This window comes from Lepus europaeus, chromosome 19 (genome assembly GCF_033115175.1).
Source record: "Lepus europaeus isolate LE1 chromosome 19, mLepTim1.pri, whole genome shotgun sequence".
Taxonomy (NCBI): Eukaryota; Metazoa; Chordata; class Mammalia; order Lagomorpha; family Leporidae; genus Lepus; species Lepus europaeus.
The window spans coordinates 20,865,018-20,884,310 of NC_084845.1; the positions used below are offsets into that span (position 1 = coordinate 20,865,018).

Below are 19,293 nucleotides of genomic sequence, written 5' to 3' on the forward strand. Positions count from 1 at the left end.
ATAGGAGAAGGTGTTGCCAGGTGGGCAAGGGAGAAGTTGGCCACTGTGAGGTCCTTCGCCCTGGATCTGCATCCTGCTCCTCTGGGAAGAGGCTGGAGATGAAGGTTGGGGGGAGAAGGGTTGTGAGGGTCAGGAGGTGTCCACATGTTGCAGGCTTTAGGTGGCATCTAAAATCCCTACTCCAGGCTCTTGCCTCTTACCCAGAGAAACGTTCTAAGTACAGGCATGGCTACTGCATACAAAGTGGGCATTGTTCGGGAATAGAGTAGACTGGGAGGGGAACAGATGAGAGAGAGAGAAAAGGACAGGGGGAGAGGGAAGAGAGAGAGAGAGGTGTTTCAGTATCCCGCTACTCTATGCCCCCAGGGAAGAGAGAGCGTGCCCCTCCCCCTTGCTGGCCACTTAGGAGGTTGGAAAGGGGCGTGGTTACATGGTACTACCCCCAGGTGCCAGGAGATACATCTTGGGGAAGGAGTCCTTTGACAGGTGGGCGGATAGGATTACCTAGGGCAGGGAGGTGTGGCTTCCAGCCTGTGGCCCTGATAGAGCTTCCTGCCTTATCCTCTATCTCCAGTAGGGGCTGGCGAGGTGAGCAGAGAGGAGCTGAGCCAGCTTCTTCCTGCGTGGGGTCAGGGCTACATTTGGGATCTCTAGGGCAGTGGACCGCGGCTGGCCTTGTGTTGTAGCTGTAGGGGACAAGGACCCTTCCTGGTAGCCGGCCCCGTGGGGGAGTGACCGTGCAGGTCTTCTTGGCTGCTGTGACAGGGCAGGGGTGCAGGGTCCTGTGGAGGTGACCTGCCAACCCCCTAGCTGCTCAACTTGGAGACTGTTGATGGTTCTCCCAGGGCTTTACTGAGGCTGCAAAACTGTGCATGTGGCCCGGGGCAGCCCTAGGGTGGCTGGGGCCAAGGTGGCCCCCTTGGTTCCCTGGCAAGTGTTCTGCCCTCATGTGGCCCCTAAATCTTCATGCCTGGAGCCCAGGTCCGTAGGTGATCTTCTCTGGGTGTGTTTTGTGGAGTGGCTTGGTGAGAGGTGGCAGGCAAACCCATGGCTCATGCCCAGGGGGTTACTGCTCTGATGACCCCAGTTCCCAGACCAGCTGACCTTGTCCTGTGCTTCTAGGGCCCCGGCCTGGGCTGCTCCTCACTGCTGCACTGTGCACTCACCCTGCAGTCTGGACACTGCTCATTTTGCTTAGGTGTCTGCACAGGCTTTCAAATCCCAGACACCAAGGCCAGTGCTGTGGCGCAGTGGGTTAAAGCCCCAGCCTGCCGTGCTGGAATCAATATAGGTGCTGGTTCGAGTCCCAGTTGCTCCTCCACTTCTGATCCAGCTCCCTGCTAATGCGCCTGGGAAAGCAGTGGAGGATGGTCCAAGTCCTTGGACTCCTGCACCCGTGTGGGAGACCTGGTGAAGCTCCTGGCTCCTGGCTTCTGTTGTGGCCATCTGGGGAGTGAACCAGTGGATGGAAGATCTCTCTCTGTCTCTACCTCTCTTTGTAACCCTTTCAAATAAATAAATAATATAACTCTTAAAAAAATACAAAACACAGACATCTTCTTCCACATCCGTGCAGTTATGGATTCTGGAAGTCTCCCTCTAAAATTATTTCTTCCAGAAAAAAAGCAAGTGTAGAGGGAGTGTGGTGTGGTTCAGGCAACCCCATGTGGCCTTTGGAGCGAGGCTGTGTGACTTCAGGCAAGTTACTGAACCTCTGTGGGTTCCTCAGCTTTAACAGGGGGATTACAGGTTAGCCCCTGAGCCTGCTGAGGCAGGAGAAACCTGGCACTGAGGGGGAGCTTCGTCGATATGATTGTTGTGTACGTGGGAAACTGAGGCCCTCCAGGAAACGAGCCCGGGTCCCAGGATCCCACAGCAGGCAACAGCCGACGCTGCAGCCAGGCCTGGAGTCCTGGCTGGGTCCAGTCTCCTGGGAAGGTCAGAGGCGCTGATGCCAGCACTGACTCCCAGGGAGGTTAGCCTTGCTCACCTGACTTCCTCATACCTGAGACCCTCTCTATCTTAGCCCCCTTCCTCCCGACATGTCCTGGGACAGATCAGGTGGTGGCTGCGCTGGGCCTCCACCTTTCTCCTTGAGACAGAAGGTGATGTCCTCGGTCCCAGGAGGCACAAAGCTCTTGGAAGCCCTGCATCCTCTATGTGCCTTCTGTTCATCAGACTGCCGTGGGGTCTGGGGAAGCGGGGTCCCCTCCGTCTGCTCTCCAGGCCTGGTTGCTCTGCCATCTCATCTCTGGCCTAAGTCTTGTCGGCCTCCAGGGGGCGCTCCAAGCCCCACCGGCTCTGCTGACCCTATGGAGAGGGGTGGACAAGATCTCAGGGAGTCTGGGGCGGTGTCCTGATCCCACATGGGGTGGGGGCTCCTACTGGACTCCTCCTGAGACCCTCTGGGGCATACGTTGGACCAGCTGTGCCTGGTTCCAGGGCGGACGCTCTTGTTTTCCGGCAAGCGTTCTGCGTACCTTGTATTGCTTCTACTGTACTCTCGATGGGTTCAGAGGCAGAGGATAAGGGTCGGCTGGCCATGGGCTGGGGAGACAAGTTGGTTTTCTCTAAGAAGGCAGTAGGGTAGGGGTTAGGAGCTCGACAGGAGAGCTGCACAGTCCTTATTCAGTCCCCATCTGTACTTTATCAGCTGAGTGCTCCTGGGTGAGTTACTTAACTTCTGAGCTTCAGCATCCTTACATGCAAATTACTTTAATTGGAGTACCTCTGGAAGCTGAGGCCGCCTGGCCACCTTGGGAGTTTATTTGGGAAGTGATGCCAGGAGGCAGGAGTGTGGGAGTGGGTGTGTCAGATGGAGGGGGAGGAGGAGAGCAAGCAGAGTGTGGGGAGCTGGATGCTGAGGAGGGGGACAGGGGCTGCCTCTGTGGGCACCTTCCGAGTGTGGAATGCCCCTCTACAGGTGGGCTTGCTCCGGGAGCCCCTCATCTGGGCTCTTGATCCTCAGCTCCCACATGGCAAGCTCCACTCTCTCCCCTAGGAAGAAGGAAGGCCCAGGGGCTGGAGTATGGAGAGGCTGGGCAGGCTCTTGGGGTGGGCTGCTGTCTGCCTGCACGGAGCTGCCTGCCACAGTGGCTGGTGACGCTGGGATGGACCACGGGCCACAAAAGCACCTGCCATCCCGTCGATTCAGCATAAACTCAGGTTGATGGCTTTAGCATGGGTTGTCTGTAGGCAGTAGGGGCGTCATAAATGAGAGTTGTGCTCTATCGTTGTATCGTTCTGGTTGTTTTATGATATTACTCAGACTTGCTACTGGCCAGCTGTGGACCAGATGGTAACTCAGAGGCCAAGTCCAACTTGCAGCCTTGTTTACTTTGGACTGGAGAGTGTTTAGAGCCTTTTCAAATTAGCTGCCACTGTTAACAAATTTGAGCAGTTTCATATAAAACTGAAGAGTTCCGATTTCTGTGGAACTTGCCTCGTGGGATGGGGATGTGGCTGCTCAGTGTGGGAGTTGTGCTGTTTGGGGTTGGGGGATCTGAGGTCCTTGGGGGAGAAGTTAAGAGCCTGACTGGTAGGTCCCAATCTCCCTCCCCTTCCTCCTGGGAGCTCAGGGTTTGATTGCTGTGCAAAACCCTGCAGCGCCTTCCAGAAACACTTCCAGCTTTTTTGGGAACAGCTACCCCGTGGGCTGCAGCCTGCCCAGGTCTTAAAAGAGCCCCACACTGCTCAAAGTGCTGCGTGGTAAAAAACGACTGGTGTGGAGCTGGACTACAACAGATTCTGTCCAGGAAATAAAGTTAAGAGCAGGCGGAAACACCGATGGGAGTGAACACTGGGGGTTTCTCACTGCCATTCATCTAGCCCTTTCTTAGGTACTTCGGCTTCCCGCATGTTGACATTAAGTGTCTGATAATGAGGAATGGGTAGTGGGAAGTCGGGGGATGGACCTGCTGGATGAATGTGGCTGCTTTTCTCATTTTCAGGACCCCTGTGCTTGAGTGGGATTGGAGGACTTGGGTGAAGCTGTGGTCTGTCTGTATTTTGGGAAGAATACTCCACTCCTACTGTTATTTCTCTCCTTAGCCTGTTACTGGTGCCTGTTATACCAAGTGCCCTCCTGGGATATTGACTGAACCCTACTTATTAGCTGGGTGGCCCTGCCCAAGTTAATTAACTTCTGTGAGGTCCAATTTTCCCCTGTGCAATGGAGACAAGACTGATACTACTTCTCGGAGGGGTTTTAAGGGATGCGCGGAACGGCCACGGTGGGGTGGGCCGTGGGAGATGATGGGGTGTCTGTGTGGTGCACTTGGGATTGTGGCCACACGTGCTGGGGATAGGAGGGGATGCCCTTCCGTGTCTTCAGGGCATCAAAGGGGCCTTTGCTGTGGGAACCTGGCTCTGGGGACAATCACCTCGATTTTCAAAGAACGATTTTCAAAGATTTTCAGCGTGAACAACCATGGCTTTTATCTCTTGTTACAGCCCTTGCCCTCTGGGAGGCTGGCAGAGGGATGGAGACTCCCGGAGCCCTCTCCTCCTGGAGCCCAAGGTACTGGGACTGATACTGAAATTTAAATTCAGTCATTCCCTTATCAGTTCCCCCAGAAACCAGTCTTGGACAAGTTGCCCTGGGATCAGCCTGGTTGTCCAAAATATCAGTGTGTCTTCTGTACTCCAGGCTTTTAAATCACAACGGCTTAGCAAGGTGCTTTTTAAAAAGGAGCATTTATTGTTTTGGGTCAGCTTATAAAAGTCACACATGCTTACTGGGGACAATAGGAGATGTAAAAATGTAAATAAAAGAAGAAAATCCTCCACAATGCCCCACCCTGACAGAGGTGACTCCAAACCTTTTGGCAAATTTCTATTTAATCTTTTCCTCCTCCCTCCCTCATTGCTTCCTGATCTTATTTTGGTTAGAAAATAACTCAAACAAAAGGAAACAAAATGGGAGAAATAAAGGCGTAGCCCATGTTCCCATCACCGTTGGTCTCTCTAAGTCCCTCCTCTCTTCTCTCCTCTCCTGCTTTCTGAAGGAAATGATTACAGATGAGTTGACGCCCTTGGTCCCTCTTCCCAGGGGTGCTCCTTGAAGTGGGGAGTGCTCTCCTTCTCAGATGTTTTTAATACTTAAAAATGTTTACTTGTTTATTTGAAAGGGAGGGGGAGAGAGTGAAAGAGAGAAGGACAGAGCACTCATCCCCGGCTCACTTCCCAAATGTCCACAACAGCCAGGACTGGGCCCTATCCAAAGCCGGGAGCCAGGATCTCCATCTGGGTCTCCCACATGGGTGCCAGGGGCCCAAGAACTTGGGCCATCATCTGCTGTGTCCCAGTGCCTTAGCAGGAAGCTGGATTAGAAGTGCAGAAGCCAGGGTTCTGGCATTCCGATATGGGATGCCAGCTTTGCAAGTGGCATCTTGAATCACTGTACCACAATGTTGGTCCCAAACTCATCCTTTTTGGTGTGTAATTTTATGAGCTGCAGCAAATATAAGCCCTATCACAATCAAGGTGCATCGTAGGGTTCCATCACCTCTCACACGCCCTCATGTTGCCTCTTGGTAGTCAGCTACTTTCCTGACCCCAGGCTCCGGCTGCTGTCATTCATAGTTTTATCTTGTCCCAAGCCAACATATAAAACAGAGTTGTCTGGATACCTCAAAGTGCTTTCCCTTAGCACAAGACACTTAAAGTCCCTCCAGGTTGATATTTAGTAGCTTGCTCTCTATTTTTGTGGAATAGCATGCATTCTACACCTGCACCACTTGTTTATCCATTCCTCATCAAAGACGTTCACCTCACTGCCATTATTTCGCTGATTATGAATGGAGTTGCTATAAACGTTTACCTGCAGCATTTCATGTGAACATAAATTCTCATTTTTCTTGGTGAAATACCTAAGCCCAGCACTGCTGGGTCATATGTTTAACTTTATTAAAAACCCTCGGGGCTGGCATTGTGGCACAATGGGTTAAGTCGCCACTGTTATGCCTAGTTCGATCGTCCCCAAAAACCACCAAGGAGCTGATACCACTGTAAAACACATGAGAGTTTTATTACAGGCCCAGGTCTGGACTCTCAAGCATCACTGATGCAGTGGGTTTGAATTGAGAGCCCTGACTCTTCAGTTAACAGGGTTTGTATAGGGTTTTCAGAGACATTCTATACATTATAGTACTATTTAGCAAATCATCTCATTTCGCGGGAAATTCAAACGACATCTCTAAAAACTGATTAGTGCATCCAGCAGTGGGAATGGACCTAGTAAAGGTGGTTGGATGGCTTTGGGTTGATGCCTTTTAAATTGATTGGCTAAAGTATAGGGTCTGAGCTGCTGGGGTGTAGTGCCAAACCGCAGGGTCTCGGATGTTATCAATCACCTTAACTGCCCTGAAAAGACACCTGGAGCTCTAGGTAGTGCCCTGCTGTCTGCTGATTGGCTGTTGCTAGGGGAGTTTATTGCAAGGGGAGCTCATTTATTTATTTTTAGGAGCTTCTGGCTCAGGGTTCAGGGCCCGGTCAGGCCCGAGTTAGAAGATGGAGGCCTATTTTAAAATAGCTGCACCTTGATCCAGGCTCAGGTCTCTCAGCCACCTGTGACACCACCATCCGTATGAATATGAGTTAGAGTCCCAGCTGCTCCACTTCCAATCCAGCTCCCTCCTAAATGCACTTGGGAAAGCATAGAGGATGGTTCAAGTACCTGGGCCCCTGCTACCTGCCTGGAAAACCTGGATAGAGATCTAGGCTCCTGGCTTCTGCCTGGACCAATCCCTGCTATTGTGGCCATTTGGGGAGTAAACCATAAAAGATCTGTTTCTGTCTGTCTCTATCTCTCTCTCTTGCTCTGTAATCCTGCCTTTCCAATAAATAAATAAATCTTAACAAAAAACTGCTTTAGCATTTTCTACAGTGCTCTATCATTTTACATTCTCATCAGTTTTTGCAAGTTCCTGTGACTCTCCATTCCTGACAACAGTCGGCATTGTCGATTTTTAAATATTTTAGCCTTTTAAATAGATATGTAGTGATACCTCACTGTGGTTTTAATTTGCATTTCTCTAATGACAAATGAAGGGGAGCACCTGTTTTATTTATTTATTTTTAAGCACTCATGTGCAGGATTATTGTGTGAACACAAATCTTCATTTCTCTGGAATAAATGCCCAGGAATGCAACTGCTCAGTCTTATGAAAGCTGCATATTTAACTTGCAAGACATTTGCAGTTTCCATGCATCTTCAAGAGCATTTGATGTTGTCTCCTTCATTTTCACCACCGTGACAGGTGTGTAGTGATAGTTCCTCATGATTTTAATCTGCATTTCCCAAAAAGCGAATGATGTTGAACACCCTTTTTTTTTCTTATTTGCCATTTGTGCTTCTTACTTGGTAAAATACCTCTTTACCATGTCTTTTGTCTGATTGCCCTGTTGGCTTTCTTGCTATTGAATTTGAGAGGTTTATATATATATATATATATGTATATATATATGTATATATATATATATATACACATATTAGGCACTAATGCATTGTCAGATATGTAGTCTGCAAATATTTTCGCTGACTCTGCATTATCTTTTTAGAACAACATCTTTCACAGAGCAAGACTTTTAAATTTTGATGAAGTCCAATTTATCAGTTGTTTTTAATGGATGGTACTTTTAGTGTGAAGAGTGTATCTCAATGATTTTCACCTGTGCTTCCTCTAAAAGGTCTACATTTAAGTCCACGATGCATTTTGAGGTTTTTTTGTTTTTGTTTTTTGTTTCTTTTTTTAAAATAAAGTATGAGAGGGGCCACATGGTGCCACAGTGGGTTAAAGCTTGGGTCTGCAGCACTGGCATCTCTATCTCTATCTCTAGACAGAGAGCATGATATCTTCCATCTGCTGGTTCACTCCCCAAATGGCTGCAACAGCTAGGGTTGGGGCAGGCTGAAGCCAAGAGCTTGAAATTCCACTCAGGTCTCCCACATGGGTGGCAGGAACCCAAATACTTGAACCATCACCTGCTGCCTCGAAGATGTGTTAGCAGAACTGGAATGGAGTAGCCAGCACCCAAACTGATGCTGGGGTTTGGGGTGAGGGCCTCCTGGGTGGTGGTTCACTTTGCTGTGCCTTTATGGAGGCCCCTAGATTGTAATTTTGGTAATGAATATTACAATTCTTTTTCTAACCCAGAATCAAAGGTTTTTTTTTCTTCTTTTTTCTAGAAGTCTTATAGTTTTACCTTTGTTTTTATGATACATTGTGGGATAATATAAGAAGTCTGCTGTAGATGGGTTGATCAGATTTTTTTTTCTACCCAAAGGCTTAATCATCATCTGTTGAAAGCAAAATGTGTATTTTTTTCCATTGAGTTGCCTTTGTGCTTTTGTAAAGAATCGATTGACTATAGTTGATTACACTTGCCTGGCTATATTTCTGGACTCTATTTTTTTCCCATAGGTCTTGATGTCTGCCTCATAGCCGATTTCACATTGCCTTGATGACTGTCTTAGTGCTTTAAGATAAGAATTAAAGTGAGACAGTTGGACTCCTCCAACTTTGTTCTCATATTTCTGAATTTTGGAGGGGTATTAATTTCTTTTGCATTTACACTTTGCTGATATCTACAACAATTACTGCTAAGATTTTGATTGGGAATGAATTTCAGCTATAGATCATTTTTGGAAGACTTCATGACAGTGTTGAATCTCCAGGCCCTGGGCTGAAATTTGTCATTCCGCTTATTTAGATTTTTTCTTTTATCAGTGTTTTACAGGTTTCAACCTATAGGTCCTGCGTATATTTTTTTAGTTTTATACCTGTGCTTCTTTTTTTTTTGGCAAATGATCACTATATATTGTAAATGTGTTTTTCATTGCTAGTATATAGATAGAGTTGATTTTTTAAAAAAGAACTTGTTTTATTTTAAAGTCAGAGTTATAGAGAGAGGAGGAGAGAAAGAGAGAGAGATTTTCCATCCACTGGTTTACTCCCGTGATGGCTGCAGCAGCCAGGGCTGTGCCAGGTGGAAGCAAGGAACCAGAAGCTTCATCCAGATTTCCCATGTGGGTGCAGAGGCTCAGGGAGTTGGATGGAAATGGAGCAGCCAGGACATGAACCAGTGCCCATATGGGTTGCTGGTGTCGCAGGTGGTGGCTTCACCTGCTAAGAGACAATGCTGGCCTGATCCAGTTGATTATTATATAATGACTTTGTATCTGTGACCTTGTTATACTTGTTTATTAGTTGTAGGAGCTCATTTTAGAGTCCTTGGAATTTCCAAGGCATCATGTTGTCTATGAATTAAAGGCTATTGGTTTCTCCCTTTGCATTAATTTCTCCCTTCGCAGCCCATATTTCTATTTCCTTTTCTTGTTTTATTGTGATAGCTGGGATTTAAGAGAGACAGGACAGAGATCTTTGCCTTGTTTCTGATTTTAGGGAAGAGAATCCCATCTTTCACTATTAAACTTGATGTTAGCTGTAGGAGTTTTTCTTAAGTGCTGTTTATCAGGTTAATGAAATACCCTTAAATTCCTAGCTTGCCAAGAGTTAAAAGAAAATTGTGGTGCTTGACTTATGTCAAATGCTTCTTCTGAATCCATTAAGAAGATCACATGCTTTTTCTTCTTTAGTCTGTTAATATGGTGATTTACCTTGATTACAAGGTTGAACTAACCTTGCAACCCCACGATAAACCTCATATGATCATGATGTATTATTCTTTCTAAATAATATTGGAATTGATTTGCAAAAGTTCTGTTGAAGATTTCTGTACCTCTCTGTATAGGGGATGTTGATGTATAGTTTTTGTTTGTAATTCTTATGACTTTTTGCAGGATTTTTTGAGTTAAGGTAATAGAGACCTTACAAAATGATTTGGGAAATATTAATTCCTTTTCTATATTCTGTAATACATTGATTAGAGTTGTCATTATTTTTGTTAAGTGTTTATATAGAATATATTTATTATTTTTATTTATTTGAGAGGCAGAGAGAGAGACAGAGACAGAGAGAACTTAAATGTCCACAATGGCTGGGGCTAGGCCAGGGCTGGAGCTGGGAACCAAAATGCAATCCTAGTTTCCAATGTAGGTGGTGGGAACCCAGTGACTTGAGCCATCACTGCTGCCTCCCAGGGTCTGCTTTGGTGTGAAGCAGGAGTCAGCAGCCAGAGTGAGGCATCAAACCCGGATACTCTGATGTGGGTGTGGGTGTCTTAACCATTGGGCTTAAAGTCTCCTCATCGTTAAAAATTCATGGATAATCTTTATCTTTTACTTGGCATGTTTAATCCATTTACATTTAATGCAATTATTTGGAGTTAGGTCTACATTTTATTGTTTTCTGTTTATCCTCTATACATTTTCTTTTTTCTTTTTTTTAAAGATTTTATTTATTTTCTCTTTATTTGAGAGGTAGAGTTACAGACAGTGAGAGGGAGAGACAGAGAAAAAGGTCTTTCTTCCATTGGTTCACTCCCCAAATGGCTACAATAGCTGGAGCTGTACCAATCCAAAGCCAGGAGCCAGGTGCCTCCTCCTGGTCTCCCATGTGGGTGCAGGGGCCCAAGGACTTGGGCCATCCTCCACCGCTTTCCCAGGCCACAGCAGAGAGCCGGATGTTAAGAGGAGCAGTCGGGACTAGAACTGGTACCCACACGGGATGCTGGCACCACAGGTGGATTATTAATCTACTGCACCATGGTACTGGCCTCTTTCTTTGTTTTTAAAACAAATTTATTTTATTTATTTGAAAGGCAGAGTTATAGAGAGAGGTAAAGCCAAAGAGAGAAAGAGTTCTTCCATCCACTGGTTCACTCCTCAAATGACCTCAACATGCAGAGCTGAGCTGATCTGAAGCCAGGAGCCAGAAGCGTCTTCTGGGTCTCCCACATGGGTGTAGGGGCCCAAGGACTTGGGCTATCTTCTACTGGTTTCCCAGGCCATAGCAGAGAGCTGAATCAGAAGTGGAGTAGTCGGGACTCAAACCAGCTTCCATATAAGATGCCGGCACGGCAGGCCGGAGCTTCAACCCACCGCATCACAGTGCCAGCCCCAAAATACTGCCTTTTCAAAAATATACATTTGCTATTCTCCATCTGTTTTGCTAGAGCACCATCCACTTTATACTTATTTTTTAAAGATTTATTTATTTATTGACAGGCAGAGTTACACACACGTTGGAGAGGGAAGGGAGAGAATGAGAAATCTTCCATCCGCTGCTTCACTCCCCAAATGGTCGTAACAACCAGGGCTGGGGCCAAACCGAAGCCAGGAGCCTGGAACTCCATCTGGGTCTCCTATGTGGGTGGCAGGGGTCCATGCACTTGGGCCATTTTCTGCTGTTTTCCTTGGCACATTAGTAGAGAACTGGATCAGAAGTGAAGTAGCTGGGATTCATACTTGTGCTCATATGGGATGCCAGCATCGCAGGCAGCAGCTTAACCTGCCATGCCGCAACACCGACCCCTCCTCCACATTGCACTTCTTCTAAGATAATTAACGGGGGGCTGGTGTTGTGGTGTAGTCAGTAAAACCGCTGTCCGTGAGGCAGGCATCCCATATGGGAGCCAATCCATGTCCTGACTGCTCCACTTCTGATCCACTCCCTGATAACGCTCCCGGGAAGGCAGCAGAAGATAGCCCTAGAGCTTGGGACCCTGCCGTGTATGTGGGAGATGCAGACGAAGCTCCTGGCTCCTGGCTTCAGCTTGGCCCAGCCCTGGCCTTTGTGACCATCTGGGGAGTAAATCAATGGATGGAAGCACTCTCTCTCTCTCTCTCTCTCTCTCTCTCTCTCTCTGTAACTCTGACTTTCTTACTAAGTAAATAAATAAGTTTAAAAGAAAGCACTGACTTTTGGTTGCGTTGGACACCCTTCTTGGTGGTGGTATGTTTGCCCTCCAGGTAAAATTCTGTAGCGGGCTCTGTGGGTCCTCGTACCAGAGCCTTTGCATCCTGTTTACTGGCCCTGCATGCCCGTCTCCCAACTTTGCACCCTTTGCTTTAAAGGTTTGAACCTGAAACCTTGGAGACAACTGCTGGGTGCTGGAGCCTCCTGATGGTACACAGAGCTGGAGATGTGGTGGTTTCCAGGTTCCTCGCGCTTGGCAGTGGGAAGCCAAGTGGGAGCCCAACAACTCAGCTCCCCAAGCACAAGGCAAACAAGTCTCTGTCCTAAATGCACTTCCCCGTGTCCTCACTGCATTCTTTGGGAGTTGTCACTCTTTTTTTTTTTGAATTTTATTTATTTATTTTTTTGACAGGTAGAGTGGACTGTGAGAGAGAGAGAGAGAGACAGAGAGAAAGGTCTTCCTTTTCCGTTGGTTCACCCCACAACGGCCGCTGCGGCCAGCATACCCCACTGATCCGAAGCCAGGAGCCAGGTGCTTCTCCTGGTCTCCCATGCGGGTGCAGGGTCCAAGGACTTGGGCCATCCTCCACTGCACTCTCGGGCCATAGCAGAGGGCTGGCCTGGAAGAGGGGCAACCGGGACAGAATCCGGCGCCCCGACCAGGACTGGAACCTGGGGTGCTGGTGCCGCAGGCAGAGGATTAGTCTATTGAGCTGCATTTGTCACTCTTAAATAAACTGCTCCCATTCTAATCCTTAATCAAAAGCCCTGTTTTTGAGTTTAATCTTCTTGAGTGGTATGAAACGTATTATACCAAGACATAGCCTGGATTTGTCCTGCAACTTATTCTGTGTAGAACTCTTGTTTTCATTTAGCCCTAAATAATTTTGTTTTCTGATTTTAACACATGAGTAATTTCAGAGTGTTTTTTTAAAAAAAAATAAGATAGACATTTTGCCTTTTAATTATCCATTTTTAACTTAATTTCATTGGGGTCTGAGAATTATGTTTGCTGGTATTTGATTTTTGAAGTTTGTTGAGACTACTCTTGTGTTCTACTACAAGTTTGGCTATTTTTAAAAAATGATTTCTACTTATTTATTTGGAAATCAGAGAGAGAGAGAGAGAGAGAGAGAGAGAGAGAGAGAGAGGGGCAAAGACAGAAAGATCTTCCATCCGTTGATTCTCACTCCCCAGATGGCCACAAAAGCCAGGGCTGAGCCAAATCAAAGCCAGGAACCAGAAGCTTCATCTGGGCCTCCCATAAGGGTGGCAGGGGCCCCAACATTTGGGGCATCTGCTCTGCTTGTCCCAGACCATTAGCAGGGAGCTGTATCAGAAGAGGAGCAGCTAGGACAGAACTGGTGTCCACATGGGATCCCAGTGTTGCAGGCGACGGCTTTATCTGCTGTGCTACAATGCTGGCTGCAAGTTTAGTTATTTGTAAATATTATATCCTAGAAAATGTTGCATATTTCTTATTAGTTGATTGCATGTTTCTTTTTAAAAACTTTTTAATCTTTTAAAAACGGATTTATTTTATTTGTTTGAAATTGAATGGCATAGTTTCAGAGGGAGAAGGGGAGAGACAGCAAGAGAGGTCTTCCATCTGCTGGCTCATTCTCCAAATGGCCACAATGGCTGGAGGTGGGCCAGGCCAAAACCAGGAGCCAGGAGCTTCTTCTGGGTCTTTCACATGGGTGCAGGAGCCCAAGAATTTGGACCATCCTCCGCTGCTTTCCCAGGAGCATTAGCAGGGGGCTGGACAGGGAATTGGAGCAGCCAGGCTTGAACTGGTGCCCACATGGGATGCTGACGTTGTAGGCTGCAGCTTAGCCTGTTACTCCAGAAGACCAGCTCCACCTGCATGATTCTTTTTGTATCCATTAGATCAAGCTTGCTAAAGTGTTGTGCAAATTTTCTGTGTCACCAGTAATTTTTGTCTGCAGGAGCAGTTTCTGATACACTGAGTTAGAATCTCCCCCTCTGGTTGTAGATTTATCAGCTGTTTCTTGTAACTCTGTCACTTTTGCTTTATGTCGTTTTTGAGGCTGTATTGCTGGGAGTTCCATAAAATTCATGACTGTTCTGTGTGCTTGGCGAGTGCTTCCGTTTCTAATTACCTGGAGTTCTTATCTCTATAAATGCTTTCCACCCTAAGTTCGATCCTATCTGCTACTAAAATTGCTACCTTGTTTGCCTGTGGTGCTGGCCGGGTCTTTTCTCTATTTGTCTATCTGCAGCCTTTCTGGGTTGTTTGTATTCGTGTGTCATTTGCAGTATGCAACATATCACCAGCTTTCGAGAACTCCAATCTATTATATTGTGTTTTCTAATTTGCAACTTAAATCCGCTTTTATTTACTGTGAATATTGATATGATCTGTTTGTATTGATTTTTGTTGTCTTGTTTTGTTTGTTTTCTTTGCTATGGCTTTTCTCTTCTCTCCAGCTCTCTTTCTGTTTTGTGTTAATTCATAAATCTTTAAGGTTGTAGCTTTGATTTCTATTTTTAAAATGATAATCTTTACTTACCTTAAATATATTTTTGATGTTTAAATTTCATAAATTTACAATGAATAAAACAAAAGAAAATCATCATTATTGCCATCACCAGAAATGGCAATCACATCTTGACATAATTGCTTCCAGGGACTCATTCTATTCTATTGAAAGCCATCATGTTCATGATAACTCCCTCTCCTGTGCTGGATCCCCTCCTCTCAGAAGACTCCTTTCCTTCTGAAAGTCTGTACTACACATACTCAACACCAACTCCCCACTCCAGAGTTTTCCAACCTCAGAGTCCCAACTCTGGAAGACAGAGCATTGTGTGAAGGGAGGGCTAACTGTTGACAGTGGGGCCTGAATTGTGGTTAAGTGGGTTAAATTGCCTCCTGTAACACCAGCATCCCATATGGGCGCCAGTTCAAGACCCAGCTGCTCCTCTTCTGATTCAGCTCCCTGTTAATGTGCCTGGGAAAGCAGTGGAAGATGGCTCAAGTGCTTGGGACTCTGCACCTATATGGGAGACTTGGATGGAACTCCTGGCTCCTGGCTTTGGCCTTCCCCAGCCCTGGCTGTTGTAGCCATTTGGGTGAGTGAACTAATGAAGGACCCCAAGTTTGGGAATCCAATTCGCTTGGGTGGTCGCCCAAAGACCCAAACTCCAGACCAGTAGATGCAAGAGCGAGAGGATTTTTATTACACGTTTGCGCAAACGGGCTCCCTATCACCAGAGGCGAAGAGAAGCCCCGAGCAGCAGTTACAAGCAACTTTTAAAGGCAAAAACCACAAGATTAACATATTTCGCGGGCTTTGGCTTGCTTGATTGGCTAGTTTAAAGGTTACCATGAGTACTCATTGGGTCCTTTAGATGGGAGTGGCTGCCCCGGGTGGGAGTTACAATTAGTTTCTTTTCTGCAGAAACCGAAACTTTCGGAGAACTGAAACTCTCAGGAAATCGAAACTTACGGAGCATTAGCTAATCTTGGGGGAGGGACATCTGGCACTGGTTCCTTGTTCCCACGTGCGGGTTTTTTAAACCCCAGTTTCTAAAATTTTACAAGATTCATCCTTAGGCATTAGCAAGCAAAGCTAATGTGTACAGAAGGAAGAGATCTGCAGTTAGCTCTTAGCCACACTTGTCACAAAGCACACCAAACACCAGAGTAGGGGTCCCTCGGGTTTTTCACTAACAGATGAAAGATCTCTCTGTCTGTATGTCTCTCTCCCTCCCTGTAACTCTGCTATTCAAATAAATAAACAAATCTTAAAAAAAAAAAAAGAAAAAGAAAATAGTTGATAGGAAAATTTGGTCATGACATGCCCTGTGGTTCATCTCAAGGTTTCTCCCCAGGCCAATGCAAAACCTCCAAAGCAAGGTGAAGCACCGCAGGACACTTGCACTTGCATTGCAGTCTGTTGAGAAGTGTGCCTGGTGGCTGGCTCCGACCACGTGTCCTCCCAGCCATGGGCAAGTGCAGGTGCTGAGGTCTCTCCCAGTCTTGTTTGCATAGTAGTGAATGGCCCCGCATTGTGAGCAGTGCTGGAGGCTGGCTGAGAGGCTCCCACTGCTTGTGGGGCCAGGCATGCCTCACGGCCATCCATTTTCATGTCACTGGGTCCTAGCTCCTCATTTTGGTCAAAGGCATGCTTATAACGCCCTGGCCCCTTCATCTCAGGGTCATCTTCAGGCACATGCACGTTGTCAAGGAACTAGATCATTCATAACTAGGTTATTCATAGTCGCATCCAGACTCCTGCAGCTTGTCTGCCTGGCCAGGGTGAAGGGCTTCTTGCTTGCCCATTCCCAGGTGTCTTTGAGCAGCCCCTGCAGAGTGGTGAGCTTGGCCCCAGGACAGCCATTCCCACAGGAAACTCTAGCTCCAGGATTTCCACACTAGCCGTGTCAGACCTGAGGAGGGCTCTGATCCTTTGGGAGGGGTCTGGGATGTGGGGGCGACGCTACTGGGTCTGCAGAGTTTGCCTCCCTGGTCCTGGTGGAGGCTGTGATGATAACCTCCTTACAGTGGGGGATCCGCGCCGGCTTTGTGTTGGTCTGAGCTGGGGCCCTGCTTCCTGGGCAGTCTGCGTTGAGCTGCAGCACGGCGCTTCTGGGCTCTTCCTCTTCTGGTGCTTCTGCTCAGAGCCCCAGTGTAGGGTCCAGTCTCAGTGTGGTCACCAGGGCATCGTCTTTCTGGGGAGCATTTGGGTCTTCCACAAAGCTGGTCTCCAAGGGAGCATTAATGATCGGAGTGAAAGGGAGGCCAGTTGCTTTAGCTCCTTCTCTTTGATAATGAGCTCATCAATTCTTACAACCGTGGCTGCGTCATTTGCTGGTCCCACTCAAGGCATGAGACAGCATGGGTGATCAATCCTTCCACGGCGGTTAGAGCTCCCTTTTGGCTGAAGGCAGGGGTCTAAAAATCCAGCTTAGGGATCCTTGTGGTGCCAGAGTCAATCACCATGTCTCTGCTCATGTCCTCCAGAGACCTGATGCTCAAGGCATAGAACACGCTCTTGGTCCTCATCCTGTCTGCCGACTGCATCTCCCTGTTGCTGCATCCACAGGGCTGGCAGGAGGAGGAACTCATGGGCATCCTCTGAAGAACAGATCTTGGTCAGCAGGAGCGCATCAGGCCGTTGCGATAACAGTTCGTGCACAGCGACTCCGTCTCTGTGGGCCGCTGCTCCTGGTCCTCAGCCCTGAGGGACCCAGCAAGTGCCCTGTGGTGGGCAGCTGGGCCCTGGAGGGCGAGGGGGTGCCTGCAGCCACCGTGAGCAGCTTGAGCTCAGCTTCTCTTTATGGCTTTTGCAATAATGAAACACGTGGTAGGAAGCTTGCAAACAAGGCAGAGATGTACAAGGAACACAGTTAACAAAAACATCACCTAACTGCTGTGGTCTCAGCAAATGTAACTCCAGACACTTCTCTATGCATATGAACAGACGGAAGGCAACAGACGCCTTGACAGATAATTAGCTTAATAAAAAATGAGACCATCTCCAGATCACACCTCAAAATATCAAGTATTATATTCATTTTACTAGGGTTTAATAGGAGAAAATGTAACTGAAGTGAAACAGGGAATTGTGAACTACAGTTAGATTTTTTTGTGCGTGAAAGTTATTTCCTAAAATACTCCAAAAAAGAAATATTGTGATAAACATGTTTCTAGTCATCATTTTTTTTTGACAGGCAGAGTGGATAGTGAGAGAGAGAGAGACAGAGAGAAAGGTCTTCCTTTACCGTTGGTTCACCCTCCAATGGTCGCTGCGGCCGGCGTACCATGCTGATCCGAAGCCAGGAGCCAGGTGCTTCTCCTGGTCTCCCATGGGGTGCAGGGCCCAAGCACTTGGTCTATCCTCCTCTGCACTCCCGGGCCACAGCAAAGAGCTGGCCTGGAAGAGGGGCAACCGGGACAGAACCCGGCGCCCCGACTGGGACTAGAACCTAGGGTGCCAGTGCTACAGGCAGAGGATTAGCCTATTGAGCCACGGCGCTGGCCATCATTTTTTTAAAAAGGGATTTATTTATTTATTTGGAAGTCAGAGTTACACAGAGTGAGAAGGAGAGGTAGAGAGAAAGAGAGAGAGAGAGGTCCTCCATCCACTGGTTCCCTCCCCAGATGGCCGAAATGGCTGGAGCTCTGCTGATCCGAAGCCAGGAGCCAGGAGCTTCTTCCAGGTCTCCCATGCAGGTGCAGGGGCCCAAGGACTTGGGCCATCCTCCACTGCTTTCCCAGGCCATAGCAGAGAGCTGGATTTGAAGTGGAGCAGCTGGAACTTGAATAGGCACCCACATGGGATGCCGGCGCTGCCTGCAGGCTCCTCTAGTCATCATTTTTAAAAGTATTTATTTCTAGTTTGCTTCAAAGTCTCAAGTTTCAAGGCTGGTGTTTGGGTGCAAGTCCTTGTTCTGCTTCTGATTCCAGCTTCCTGCTATTCTGCACTTGGGAGGTAGCAGATGGTGCTGAAGTACTCGGGTGCCTACCATACACATGGGAGACCTGGATTGAGTTCCCGGCTTCCAACTTTGGCCTGATCCAGCCCTGGTGCTGCAGGCATTTGAAGAGTGGATCAGTGGATGGGAGTGTGTTCTCTCTCTCTCTATCGCTCTCAAATAAAAAAGATAGCTAGAAGTTTCAAGTTTGGTCTGTTGACTCCCTTTGTGAGATGAAGGATGCATTTACATCTTCCTCACTCTCCAGCGCCATCTCTTGTGAGTTGTTGGTTACAGCATTATTTTACCTTGTCTGGCTAATTAATTTCACACTTCGTCCTATAATCAATTCCACTAGTTGCTTACTATCTGTGTAGATTTAAATGAATTCTCAGTTGCTCGATTGCTCTTTTACCCCAATGTCTCAATCCCTGAATCTATATTGTTCTTGCTATTCACCTGCTAATTGGCTGGATTTAATTGTGAGTAAGTCTACGTTTCCCAAAGTACTAAATATGTCCGAATGGATGCTTCTTGCCTCTGCACACAACTGATGGGGTTGGGTGTCGGATTCTTTGCCCACCTTTTCTCTGCTTCTTTTTTTATTAGTCTTTTTTAAAAGATTTATTTATTTATTTATTTGAAAGTCAGAGTTACACAGAGAGAGGAGAGGCAGAGAGAGAGAGAGAGAGAGAGAGAGAGAGAGAGAGGTCTTCCGTCCAATGGTTCACTCTCCAGATGGCCACTCCCCAGATGGCCGCAGCAGCTGGATCCAAAGCCAGGAGCCAGGAGCTTCTTCCGGGTCTCCCACATGAGTGCAGGGGCCCAAGGACTTGGGCCATCCTCCACTGCTTTCCCAGGCCATAGCAGAGAGCTGGATTGGAAGAGGAGCAGCCGGGACTAGAACCGGCACCCATATGGGATGCCGGCGCTTCAGGCCAGGGTGTTAACCCACTGTGCCACAGCACTGGCCCCTTCTTTGCTTCTTATCACAAAGATGTTGACACCTTTCTGTCTGGTTCTGGGTTCT

The 19,293-nt window shown here is 47.4% G+C and overlaps 1 pseudogene; it reads right to left on the bottom strand.

The window, feature by feature from the left end:
* Positions 1 to 2,256: 2,256 nt before the first annotated feature.
* On the bottom strand, positions 2,257 to 18,537 carry LOC133747688 (zinc finger protein ZPR1-like; annotated as a pseudogene).
* Positions 18,538 to 19,293: the final 756 nt, after the last annotated feature.